This window comes from Triturus cristatus, chromosome 4_2, assembly GCF_964204655.1.
Source record: "Triturus cristatus chromosome 4_2, aTriCri1.1, whole genome shotgun sequence".
Taxonomy (NCBI): domain Eukaryota; kingdom Metazoa; phylum Chordata; class Amphibia; order Caudata; family Salamandridae; genus Triturus; species Triturus cristatus.
Window position 1 is genome coordinate 405,619,273 of NC_140586.1, and position 14,126 is coordinate 405,633,398.

Below are 14,126 nucleotides of genomic sequence, written 5' to 3' on the forward strand. Positions count from 1 at the left end.
TGAGATCGTATTGGATGAGTTCGCCTGTCTTAATTTGTTTAAAGCTTGTATTCTTTGTTCCAGCGCCTCTTTTTTACTTTTAATTGCTTTAAATACTGCTGCATCTTTACTTATAATTATACCGCAAATAAAGGCTTTCATAGCATCCCAGATAATATTAATCGGGGCCGAGTTGGCATTACGAGATACAAAATCATTGATCTCTGTTTTCAAAGTCGTTACCCACATTTCATCATTCAAGAATGTTTTGTTGAATACCCAACGCTTAGGAGTCTTTAAGTTTGGATCCAAAGCAAAGTTAATAACCAACATTGCATGATCTGAGAACCCATTATGGATAGGCCTTTGATTCAACATATTAAGCTGTCTAGAGGCTAGAAAAAAGTCAATCCGCGAAAAAGACTTAAACCTGCCTGACCAACATGTGTATTCTTTTTTTAACGGGTATTGAGTGCGCCATGGATCACAAAGGTCTAAAGTTTTTTTATAATTAAGAATAACTTTCAATGATTTAGGTTTGACTTGTTTCCTAGATTGCGTGGTCTTATCCAGCCTTAAGTTCATAATTAGATTGAAATCTCCTCCAATAATGATATCTCCTACCACCATCAGTAAAGATTGAAATAGATCCTCATAAACTGAGGAGCAATCGTCTACCGGAGCGTATAAACTGACGAATGTAATAGGTCTCAATCTGTTTTTTATTCTACAGGAGGCCCAGCACCAACGTCCTGAGCCATCCTCATTTGTTTGTATGATCTCAGGATAAATATTCTTATTCAGAAATATGGCAACCCCTCGCTGAGCCTCTGAAAATGAGGAGAAACCACGATATGAGGCCCATTTTTTAAACATAGAGAATTGATCCAATTTTACATTTGGGATATGAGTCTCCTGCAGCAATATTACCGAAGGATTTTCCGACTTAATCCATAGCTCTATGGCCCGTAGTTTCTTTTTGTTATTTAAGCCGTTCACATTGAAAGAAATAATTTTCAAACAGTCGCTACTCAGTATTTAGATAGATTACATATTTTCTGGAGGAATCTCTCATTTTATACACAACTTGCATTCAACACACCTTGCAGTCGCTTTTTTTATCCAGAAGATACATCGAATCAGTATCACACATTACTCTCCTTTTTGGGTGGAAGTAACTTCTGTTTGTTCCACTACTCCTTCTTCCTCTGGTGCAGCTACAACAGATGATACATTTTCTTCTGCCACAATGGAAGGCTCCAATCAGCTTTGCATCTTTCTCCAGCAAAATGTAGGTGTGGTTCAAGAGGAACCAATATTAATAAAGCTTTGGTTTTTATTATTGAGCGAGTCCGCTGATTCCGACACAAATCATTCCATCAGAAAATTGAAAAGAAACATTAAAAATGTTTTATATATAGTTATCATAATACTGTAATATAATTATAAAGTTCCTACACCCCTAAATTAATTCTTTAGTATTTCAGCGAATTCATGGATCCTATCCTCAAGTTCGCTGCTACCATGTAATCGGAACAAATACCATAATATTAGAACTGGAGAAGCCTGTCGTTCCGCAAGAAATCTGAGGATTTCAAATGTTATAAAAAAAATATATATGCAGCTATAATACTTTATTCAATTGTTTTCTCAAAAAAATGTACTGTCATTATTTTCATTTTACTATGATTATCACTCATCTCTCATCTATTTTGAACTCTATGTTCTATAGTGTTTACTACCTTTTTGCATCATTGTCACTGCTTCCACTTTACTATTTCTGCATTATTTACACTACGTTCTGATTGTATTTGTCTAACAAATTATTATTTTCACCTTTATTCCCATATTTTGTATTTGCATATTGTTTTTTTTCAATATCATGTAAACTAATATTATTCAATAGGATTCGCCAATGACTGTTGTGGTAGCAGATTTCTTGTGAACAATCTACAACAGCATCAAAAAAACATAAAATTGACTGTAAAAAATAGAAAGAGATGTTATACTTAGTATGCCTAATTTAAGAACTGTAGTAATTTTGTGAAAAATCAGATTACAGGAATGTTACACTAACAAAAGTAAAAAAACTTTAAAACGTAGACATTCACAGAAAAAAACAAAGGTTACAGGGACTTGATAGTTGGGAAAAAGAATTTAAAAGACCTTAGCAATTCTCAGAAAAAACAAAAGTCACAGGGATGCTATAGTTAGGAAAAAGAATTTAAAAAATATTAGGAATATTCTGAAAAAACAAAGGTTACAGAGACATTATAGTTAGGCTGAAGTTTCATTGGTACAAAACCAGAGAAATTCAGCAGTTACAGTTAGCTAAGCTAAATATAACTTATGCCCTCACAATGCAATGCTTATGGCCTCATATATTACACTGCTCATGACATGGTCAGTGACATCACTCATGACATCACTGATGACATCTCAAATGATAACACTGATGACTTTGCAATCTGGGTTATCCTTCTGTCCTGTCAACTCCTTTAACCCCTTCAGCGCTGCACGGATTCCCCCGCGGTGCTGAAGGGTTCGAGCGCGGGCGGGGCCATGACGGAACGGTTCCGTCATGAGCACAGCTCAACCGATGCTCATGACGGAATCGTTCCGTCATGAGCATGGAAGGGGTTAATAATGTTCAAAGTAGAATATATCTTTATCAGTTAAAAAGGAAGTTAAATTACATAAATGGCATAAATTGAAGGTCATGTGTACTGCTCCCTTCCTTTCAGGAAACCGCCCAGAATTAGTAATCTAACAGCTGGCGATATTGATACCAAATTGAACATGGAAGCAGATGAATCCAGTGAGGAAATAGTAGATCTGTAATCATTAGGGTTTGATCAAAGCGAGGGTTGCCCGAATTATTTTAAACCTAAATCAACTTTTAATCCCACTCTTCTCCCATTTGCTATTGACACATTAGAAACTCTGGAAGCCCAGGATCTGAACTGTATGGTGAAGGAAACCAGATGGGGACCTCATAATCTGTCAAAAACAAGAGATTGGTCCTTTGTGGATTGCAGGAGGACCCCAGCATTGCCATCTGACAGTCTGATAATGGTGGCAATGTTGTGTCCTGAGATGTACAGGATTATCTCAAAGAAGGCATAAGACAACTGAACAATGAAGAATGCTTTAAAAGGTTTCTAAGGAAACCATTGAAAAGTCTAATACCTGTTATCACACAATGATTGACTGAATTCCACAAGCAGGGACTCATTGAGTTTGATTAATATACTTTTCTACTCAAAAGATTTCCCAAAAAAGTGGTACATTACTTATTACCTAAACTACATAACAGCAGAGATAAACCACCCAGGAGAACTATTGTCTCCTCCATTGGGTCTCTGCGGAACATACATCAAAATACATTTGTGTTTGCCCTGCATACTTACAGACACAATAGCAAGGACTTTTTACATAAAACACATGATGTTGTGTGGGAGGACAATTTTCTTTTGATTACGCTGGATATGTGCAGCCTGTACACCAGCATCAGACATGGTGATGGTGGACAGGCCTGTAGACAGTTTTTTAAAAGTATCTCCCTACTGCATTCATCACTTTGAGATGCACATCTCCATGATACAATTCTTCCTTGAAAATTTCAACAACTCCACCTTTGGACAGATACAGGGCACCATGATGAGCACTTACATTGGTCCCAGCTATGCCAATCTCATGATGGGGTGGTGGGAGCAGCAGCAGCTGTCCGGTAGCCTTGAGGACTATTGTGCAGACGTGGTACTGTGGTCTGGGTATATCAATGATTTATTTATCATCTGGAGAGGGAATCAGGATCAGACAGCCAGATTCATTACTGACTTGAATGAGAATTTGAAGATCACATTAGCAAACGGTTTGAGTTTCTGGACACTCAGATATCTGTAGTTGACAATAGCTTCACATCCAAATGAAACAGGAATCTCACATGCCCTATATACATGTAGGAACTGCAGCTCGGAAATGAGCTTTCAGGTGGAATGCAGGTTGATGACAGCTCGTTTAAAGGAGAGAGGATACAGGGAGTCCATCCCCAAAGGTGCCTTGGCGAAAGCACAAAAAGTCAATAGAGAGGTTGTGCTAGTGTCACAAAATTTACTTGGACAGATTACTCAGGAGCAGAAAGATGCTTATTCCCAACGCCCCTTCGGGAATTCAACAACCCAGTGTTATGCTTGAGTTTAGTTGAGTTTCCAGGGGGGAAAGGGGATGGGGAGATAAGAAGAGACAGCCTGGTAGTCGTTGTTCTTCTCAAATCAGCATTTCTCTACCGCTAGCACTCTCAGTCCGCCCTTCTTATTTAAGGAGAACTGCAATAGAAAAACAGAACATGTGTAATTCTACTCTAATATCTACATTGTAATATGCTATCCTTAAAACAATGCTACTGAACCCAGAACCATCTAGGCTATTGCTTCTCTTCTGATTCTAATATATATGTTCTTATTCTTATGTTGTTAATTTCTTATAGAGGATAATAATAGCAGACTTGTATCACATTGTTAATCTTTCAACTTGTCTTTTACAGTTACTACTTGCATGTCTGGATATCGTGAAGAGAAGCTGACTCTTGTCTTCATTCAGGTAAGGAAATGCAGTAGTCTTACTTCAGTACTTTTTTCTCTGGAAGCGCTTATTCATTGACGTTGACAGTAATTTCACTTTTCTGTTGCACTCAAACTTGATTAAAGCTCTACTGAATTTCTATTCGGGAACAACTTTTATCTGAGAGGAATTACCTTGGGTTTCCTAGTGACTCAGGATTGCTAATGTGCAGCGAGACTAAGGAGAGTACCATGTGTGCATGCCCCTACAGAAATCATTGACGAGTACTACATTCCCAGCTGAGAAAAAAACACCTAATTATTCTTCAGGTGCCACTTGGTTGCGAATGCGCAGTATTAAACAAGGTGAAATGCTAAGAGCGTGTCACAGTACGGAGGCTTAGAGCGGGAGACTCAGTGCGAAGACACTAACCAAAGGAGTTGCGCATGCTCTAAAAGGTTTTCAATGTACAGGCATTAATTTCGCATGACCTGTAACCCAAGAAGCAAAATGACGCCAGACACCACTACCATAACTATCTAGCGTGTCGGAAAGGCTGCTACCACAGGAATCTCTTCAGGTGAAGTGCGCGTTTGTTTGCCTGCATGTGCTTCACATGCCATCATAATTAATAAAGAACTAGACTGCTTCAGGCGGAGCTGAGTTGGCAGACATCTTGAGTTTCCAGTGCTGCCAGCTCAGTCTCCAATTATTGCCTTCTGTACCATGTTTCCATCTACCATTAGTTTTGCTATCAGATATACTGGCAATGGTTGTGGGAATCCTCCTAAGGATCCTGACAACTAGCACCTGCAGTCAAACCAGATTTAACAAGCATTCTGATTATGAGATTCATTACCACATATAACAACAGAGCATTTGACATAAAAAAGGAGTCTGAGTAAACACTGGGTAATCCTCAAGAGAGGAAATACATTGCATAATGTTATAGAGGACTGTCCCAGAATCTCTTTTAAGAAGGGCTCTTCCTTAAATGATAAACTGTGTAACAGTGAGGTCATGGACTTGAATCCTACTCAGACTGGTGTTAAAGGTTTCTGTATGTGTACATACTGTAAAGCGTGTAAATATATGCCTAATGTGGTGAAAGTTTTCTCCCTTGTAACTAAGACACATAGAACGATAGAAAAATATATATCATGCATGTTGGAATATTGTGTTTATGTGTTGACGTGCCCATGTGAAAAATCTTATGTAGGGAGTACTATGTTCCCAGTCACAAAGAGAGTATTGGGGCACATGAGAGCCATACAAATCAAAGACAAACAATACCAGGTAACATGCCATTTTGAATAAAAACGTGATAGCAGTAGAAACCATTTACTGTTTTTTGCTTTTGAACATAAACATAAACCCAGCAGAAGAACTACTAGGGTAAAGAAATTATGACAACTCGAATCAAGGTACATACTGGAATATGACACCAGTTACCAAGGGGCCTAAACTCCGATGAGGAGATGTCGACACATCTAGGGGAATTAAATTTAGATGTAATAACTACCACATCTTCCCTTATCCTCCTCTCTACCTGTTGGAGTAAGATATATATATATATATTATCTACTGGCGGTCGCCAGTAGATAGTTATAGTTAGGACCGAGTTTCCATAGGAAATCTGAAAATTCTATTTTGAATAACTTTGGCGCCGGTTGACGAATCCTCGTGAAATTTTCAAAACGAATGGGGTGCTCCGTTCAGCTCCTACCCTGAAAGTCTCGAGGTGATTCGTCAAGCGAGGGCCGAGAAAAAAGGGGGTCTCAAATGTCATTTGAGATGTCATCAGTGATGTCATGAGTGATGTCACTGACCATGTCATGAGTGATGTAATATGTGACGTCCTCAGCAGTGCATTGCGGGCGCATGAGTTATAGTTAGCTGAACTAACTATAACGCCGGAATTTCTATGGTTTTATACAAGTGAAATGTCCAACTAACTATAACGTTCCAGAAATCTATGGTTTTTTTAGTGAATTTCTATGGTTTTTTAAATGCTAATTTCTAACTGTAACATGCCTGAAACTAGGGGTGGGCGACAATTTCCGTTCCGCTCGCGGAAATTGCAAAATTTTGACATTTTCGTGTTCCGCGCGGAATGCAAAAATGTCGAAACTTCCGCGATCCGCTGCCGGAACGGACATATACAGGTGCAGGACAGGATTCATTCTGGCACGATGCTCCTGTCACAAAAATTAAACCTCAACAGGAAGCACTTACAAATATAAATAAAGCAGGGGACATAGTTGAAGCTCAAATTCAGTAACGCATTAATCAGCACAAAACATTCGGGAGCTAGGTCGAGGCTGGGCAGGTGTGCTGTTTTCTCCCCACATCTACCGTCAAAAACTAGCTGTGATCCTTGATGGAGCTCTGTACATCCACGACTTTCTCGAGCGCAATCCCCGTGTAGCTACCGATGTTGCAGGGATTCTGCGTATGCACAGATTTATGCGCAGGAAACCAGGACCTCAGAGAATTGTGGTGTACCAGAAACTCCCCTCACAACCATGAACCCCATATCCGGCTAGCTTAGTGTCCCATTCGTTAGCCTAGATCTAGCTAGGCGGTCCCAATGTATAGACAACCCAGAACATGCGACTTAGATATTTCTCAGGAGTGGTGGGAATCTGAAATACCTGTTTGTACTTATTTAGCAGTCCACAACATAATAATACAGACACGGTAAAGTTTAAAGAGTTTATTTTATAAACCTCGTGTCCTAAGATGCAGTACTTTGGCTAACACTAGCAGACAAATGGTTAAGATCAGAACCATCAGCATTGTTACAATACCATACACAATGAAAGGAGAAATCATAATAATAATGACAGTGGTAAGCAGCCACACTCCTTTCTCTAGTAACTAATAGGTTTATTATACTAATAGAAGGTCTCTTAGGCTAACAGGGGGAACCCCATACCGTATAGATCAGCTTAGTAGAATCACATCACACGATCAGCTAGGCTCTCTCATGCATCAGCTCTTCATTTCGAATGAATCTAAAACATTCTGTCTTGTAATATTAAAGGCACTTGCCCTTCAGATATTGGCAGCTGCATGCATGATATGTCTAAAAAGTGGTACGATCAATCTGAAGACAACACTCTGCACCGTCTAGTGTCCTAGACTTGTTCTTTACATGATGTACAGACGAAGGTCGCAGCACACTGTTAAGAATGTTAAACAATACACTGTTATCCTGTAAGACAAAGTCGAGTAAGCATTGCTAAAATGAATAACGTATAACAACAGTGTCGCGTGCAAAGCAGCAGAAACGGCAAGCTGGCTTTCCTAACAGTTGTCTCGGTTATGCTAACTTAGTGTTGTAAATAGGGAGTGACCAACCCATACTACACCCCCCCTTGATCGAATCACTAACCACTACGGGCACACTTATCAAGAACGCAGAGTTCAAGTGATATAGAACAGAACCAAGGGCATGAACTATGAGTCCATATAAGGTAAGTGTAAAGTTCGAGAAAAAAAAGAAGAAAAAAAAATTGTGTAAAAAATAAAAACGATGTCCCAGAGAAAAAACCCTTAAAAATATGTTTTCGATAAAAAAATTTGACATCTCTGGATGCATCCTGTCTTGACTATGTGAAACAGTCAATCCATCAAGGTATATGCACCATAAGTTGCAACAGCTTCCAAGAGGAAATCATTGGAGCGTTCCGCAAAAGTATCTGCCATCCAATTTAGTAAGGGAAAGGAACACACGTGTTCTTCAATCATCGGAGCATCCAGCACCATAACAGGACAACCGTCAGCATCCTCGAGATAACTTCGTTCAAGGAATTCAATAGCGGCCTCTCCGATATCCCAGGTACCAAGGACTCCTTGTGTAGCACCCAAAGCCATGAACCCAATTCCAGAACAAGCAAACTCATGATCCAGTAATGGACTCATTAGTTCATCAAAATCCGGGTCAGGTGACACCAAGTTTGACAGACACAAGTCCAGAGCCCATTGGAAGGGACAATCTAGGCAATGAAAGACGGGCTGCACACAGGTAAAATAAGCAAACCGGAATGACAATCCATACTTGACGCTTAAGGTCGCCAGAGGTAAAGTGCCGTAGTAATCAAGCATCCGGCTACGAAGAAGGAGCAGGCGGAGCATTCTGTCTTGTAACCCCAGGCGTGCAGCCATAACGAAATGCGCAGATCAACAAGAGGATCCCGGCCCCAAGAGCGAGGAGCAAGGGAAACCCTCCGAAAACACTCGAAAAAATAGAATGTAAAAACACCAAAAATAGTTTGGAAAGATGTCACGAGGCCTGAGCCTACAATTTAAAAAAAATTAACAAGGCCAGTCATAGACGAAGCATTAAAGATAGTCTGTATCAACGTTCCAAAATGTAGGGGGAGGTCAGTATTTAAAAGAGCTTGTACTTCAGTACGTGTGTTTGCTATGTGAAGAAGATATGTTTCACGGGACGAAGTCAAAGAAACTTCTTTTTGAGACAAAAGAGCTCTTATTCTACTCATCATGTTGAACTCTGCGTTCAAGGTTGGAATCGCCGGCCAGATGGATATATCGAGCCTGCCGTGCGGGGGTGGGAAAAGGACGTTATTACAGCAAACCACCCTTTGTGAAACGGTGACTATGTAAGGAATAACCACTAGCATCCCACAGCAAGCTTCATTATTTAAAAGCAAATAACTACCGTTGGCAAGCAGCTTAAAAGAAGACGTTATAACTGGCATTGGAATGCCTTTTAGGACACAAGCTAAATTAGGAGCGTGTATATTGCAAGTGCCATGTAATTGTATATGTCTACAAACCACAGAATGATCAGGAGCTGAAGTGCACTCTTCACCTTTTAAGTAAACTTCCTTGCCATCCCTCACGCATCTATATGTGAAAGGAAGTGACCAAACTACGTGCAGGAAGGCATTACCAAGCTGTTCATATCTGCCTATGGCATAATGCTTCATGCACGAACTGAACTTAAACCGGGAAAAAGGCAACGTGATCAACCCGTGTACAAGCCACACAGCCGAATTCAACTCAGCAATAGAAAAAGGTAAAGGTTCTAGTTTTTCAATGTGTAGTAATGCGTAAGTTGCGTCTTTCATGGACATGAACTGCTGTTTTTCGGTCAAATTAAAAGGAAGGAATAATGAAGACGTATTCATGTAATCCCAAGGGACTTTCCCTGCTTTTAACGTTTGCAAGGTCCATGCAAACTGCATAATTGAACGCAACTGATTTTGACCATGATATAACACAGACATATCATCTTGCACAATGTCTACGACAGATGAAACAATATTATCTAATGTATAAATTCTTGAAGACAAGGTGTTAATACTATTATCTATAACAGCCAATACTTTCTCCATATTGGCCTGGTCAATAGCACGCAGCCTGGAAGCAGCTTCAATTTCCGACAACTTCCAAACTTCATTGTAAATAGCATAAACCCATCTCTTGGACCTGCCAGTCGCAGGACCCTTAATAAAATCATTTAAATCTACTTTGTCATTTAACCGTGATAAATGAAGCTTAACTGAAGCTAATGTGGAATGTTGCAACCATGACTGGCATAACTTACCTACCGAGTAGGTAGTTACCGTGTGTGACGATGGGAAACGAGGGTCTACTCTAAGCTGTGTATACCCTGGTGTCAAATCCAGAAACCGTTGTTGACAAGAATCTGAACCCGTCTGCCATACCAACCATCCTTCAGGGTCTATTGCTGAAATATTGAAGGTGGTGTTGGAGACGAGGGACTGCAACATAGTAAGGGACAGATCTGTGTGATTTGTCCAATTAGGATAAGCACCCAGATCCGGGATTGTGGGGGAATTCAATTTTTTAGATATAGCCAATCCAAAACAGGTGGTCTGAAAAATAGTTGAATTTAAAAATAACATATGATTTGGGATAAGACAGGCACGATGCAAAGCTTCTGTTCCTTGTACCTGCCACGGTTTAGTTCCCCAAACCGATTTAAGATCGACAGTAGCTTTCCAGAGGTCATAACCTCCAATAGCCAATTCATTCAGAAAGGATTTGGAATATAATAATTTGGTGTGTGTCAGTCTAACCTTAGAAGCTGGTTCCACTCCTACCTTAAAATAAAAAGATTCAGGGTGAGACACACTATAATCCGAAAAGTATGTGAATTTTTTCACTAAAGTGGCAGAGCTGCCAGGCATAGGGACAGGACAATGTTCCCACTGAGTAAAATTAACAACATTTCGAAAGGTGTTTGCTCTGTGTAGGAAATGTGTGCCATAATGTTGATAGCAAAATTGTTCATCGTAATTTGCAGTATTTAAATACAAATCATCTGCATCAAATGCAGCATAATATTTTAAATCAGAAAACAGTGCTTCTATCGCTTGCACATCCCAATCATCTGATCGGATGTTCTGTTTAACTACATCACCCATAGAAACACGAAAAACAGTGGGCACATTAATCACTTCGGTGGGACCATGAATTTGAAAGTTCACAGCATCCCAAGCAATTCCATCACGTACAGGCCAGGCGGTGATGTTCACAAAAGTCTGGTCCCTTTTCATGATGTGTGATGAGGAATGGGGGGCTAAAGTTCCATCAATTAAGTGAATTGTAGATCGTCCATTCAGGTAGTGTCCATTGATCAATTTAAAAAACACTACCACAAAGCCAATGGACATGAACAAAAAAATGCTTATTAGCACCAGCCAGATGTAAGTCCAAGGTGCAACCAAAAAATGTCTCTTGAACCAAGCAAAACATTTCGAAATTTTGGAAGGGGCAGTGGAAGTCAATGATTCAGTTTCAAAGGAAGAATGTGACTGGGCACTTGTTGTTGAATGTAATAGAGGCAAAGGTACATCTGTTGGATAAGCATACTCAGGATCATCAGGTAAACCACCAGCATTAGATGGCATAGAGGGAGCAGCAACTGCAAGCTCAACTGAAACTTCAGGCAAGATGTTAGAGGGTGGTACCACAACAGAGTTTCTCAGCATCGAAGGGCAAGAAACTGCAGGTGTCATACTATGGAGAACCGGCCACACGCTATAGCTTGACATTGTCAATCGAGATGTACCTGTTATCCTTGCGACCAGGAAGTGGAGGTAAAATAACTGTACGCGTACCCAGGACTCCAAGCACCGGGACCGGTGCACGATAAGAGGGACCGAACTCCTTCTTCTTCTCCACCTTCTCACGGACCAGGTCACCAACTCGAGGTAGCCAGCCGACTACCGGAATCTGGAGCGTAGCTTCTGATATAGAGGGTACGTGTCCTTTCGCTAGAGTGTCTCTGGCTTCTTGTAGATTCTGCAATACAGCACAGTGGTCATCTAGGTCAAAAGGGGCAGCCGCTGCCGCCATGTCTAGACCATCAAGGTCCGGGACAAACATTCTTACTCCAAAGAGCATCATGTACGGGGTCCTCCCACCCAGAGACCTTCTAGGGAGATTATTAAGTGCACGTTGTACGTCATACAAGTGGGAGAGCCAGTTCCGGCCTGAACCTAACACCCTCACTGTCAAAGATTGCTTTAGGTCACGGTTCATCCGCTCCACAACACTGTTGCCCTCAGGCCGGTATGGAGAAGAAAATTTGACTTGGACCTCCAGTTCTCTCATGGCCTCCTTGTACGCCTTTGAGGCAAACGCAGGACCCTGATCAGAATGAAGGGTACCACATGCAAAACTCCCTATAAAGACACGCAAATCCTTGATGACAGTTCTGGCATCAGCACTCCTTTGTGGCCATACCCACAGGAAACGTGTGCACGAATCAACTGCAACCAAGATATATTTGCACGCAGTATCAGAGGTGATAGGACTGCAGTGATCTAAATAAACGCACGCAAGTGGTTGATTAGATATATGCAACTGTGTTTGTGGAGGACGCGCTGCAGAGGAAGGTTTAATCTGCTGGCAAATGTCACAATTAAGAACGTATGCCCGCGCTTGTTTGTACAAACCATACCACCAGTAACGTTGTTGCAAAAGAGATATAGTAGCCGATACTTCGGCATGCGCAGACGCAACATCCTCGTGGGCAGCTGATATCAGAGATGGTCTGCAGTCCGCGTTGGGAATCAATCTGTCACCAACGTCGTTAATCCTCACTAACGGGACGTTATCCGGACTTAAGCGATAATGGTAGCGAGAAGGGAAACCCTTCGGAAAGTTTTTCCCAGTCTCGGAAGCGGCAATAGCCGCCAAGATGTCATCATCGATCTTACTTTTTGATCTTGTAACTGCTGCTACTAGATATGTCGCCACTGCTGTTTTTGCTGCCTCGTCAGCCAAACTGTTACCGACAGCATGGACGCCAACTCGTTGGTGACCAAGAGTGTGAATTACATTCACGAGTGGCAGCAATTCTTTAAGTGCTGCCACTCGAACCCAAAGCGTTTTATGCTTTATTGTGCTACCTTTGGAATCATGGAAATCATTCTGAATCCAAAAATGTAGATTGTCATTGTAAGATTGAACACAATAGAACGAATCACACACCACAAGAGTGGGGATTCGAAGATCAGAGTACTCCAGCGCAAGCACCAGAGCACGAACTTCAGCCAACTGCGCGGTACAATCACCCAATGTCTGTGTATGCACAGCTTCAGATTGGAACTCTCCATTCACGAAGGTACCCACAACAATTGCGCAGGCAGCTGAATAGGCGTGCTTCGATCCAGTAGCGGGTTGCGCCGACCCATCAGTGTAAATGACACAACGGTACTCCTCAAGTGGGCGCAATGTCGAAGGAGTCGGATGAACGAATTCATAATCCAAGAACTCCTGAGACTGCAACGCCGCGTCAAATATATATGTGACGTCTTGCGAAGCCAAGGAAGTTGCCCATTGTATCCACCTTGGATGCAAAGCCTTAGAATTTGGTACACTAGCTTTAGTGACCGCCTCGAGGGCAGGGTATGGTGTTACCACCAGCATGTGCTTTCCTTGTGATAGCGCTCGTTCTTTCAGGATCGCCATCTGAACTGCTGTCAGTACTTTTTCGACAGCGGAAAAGCGCAGCTCAGCTGAAGTGTACAGATGAGATTTGTAAGCAATGGGAACGGTGTCGCCCTCATTGAACGTTACGTACGTGAAACCCACTGGGCCTGGCACAATTCTAATGACCAGGTTAGTGTGTTTATCACGAGTTTGTAAGTATTTTGAAGCAAGAAGATCAGATTGCAAAGTTTGTAATGCAGCTGTATGCTCTGGCAGCCAGCATGATTTGGTAAAAGTAGGTTGTACCAAGGCATAAAGAGTCTTGATACGCTGGGCATAATCAGGAATGTATGTACGACCGAAATTCAGAAAACCCAGCAATGATTGCAATTTCTTCAGCGTTGTAGGAGTACAAAGGCGAGCGCACTTCTCAAGGAAGTGCGGAGCCAAGCCGCGACCCTCACTGTTGAGTTCGTACCCCAAGAACAACACTGTGAGCTCGGCAATGTGGCACTTCGCAAAATTGAATTTGTATCCGAAGTCTGCAAACATAGTAATTATGCTATCCACGCGAGCAAGGTGTGGAAGCAACTCGTCGTCTGTTAGATAGATGTCATCAACATACGAGTATGCATCCGGGTCCATAT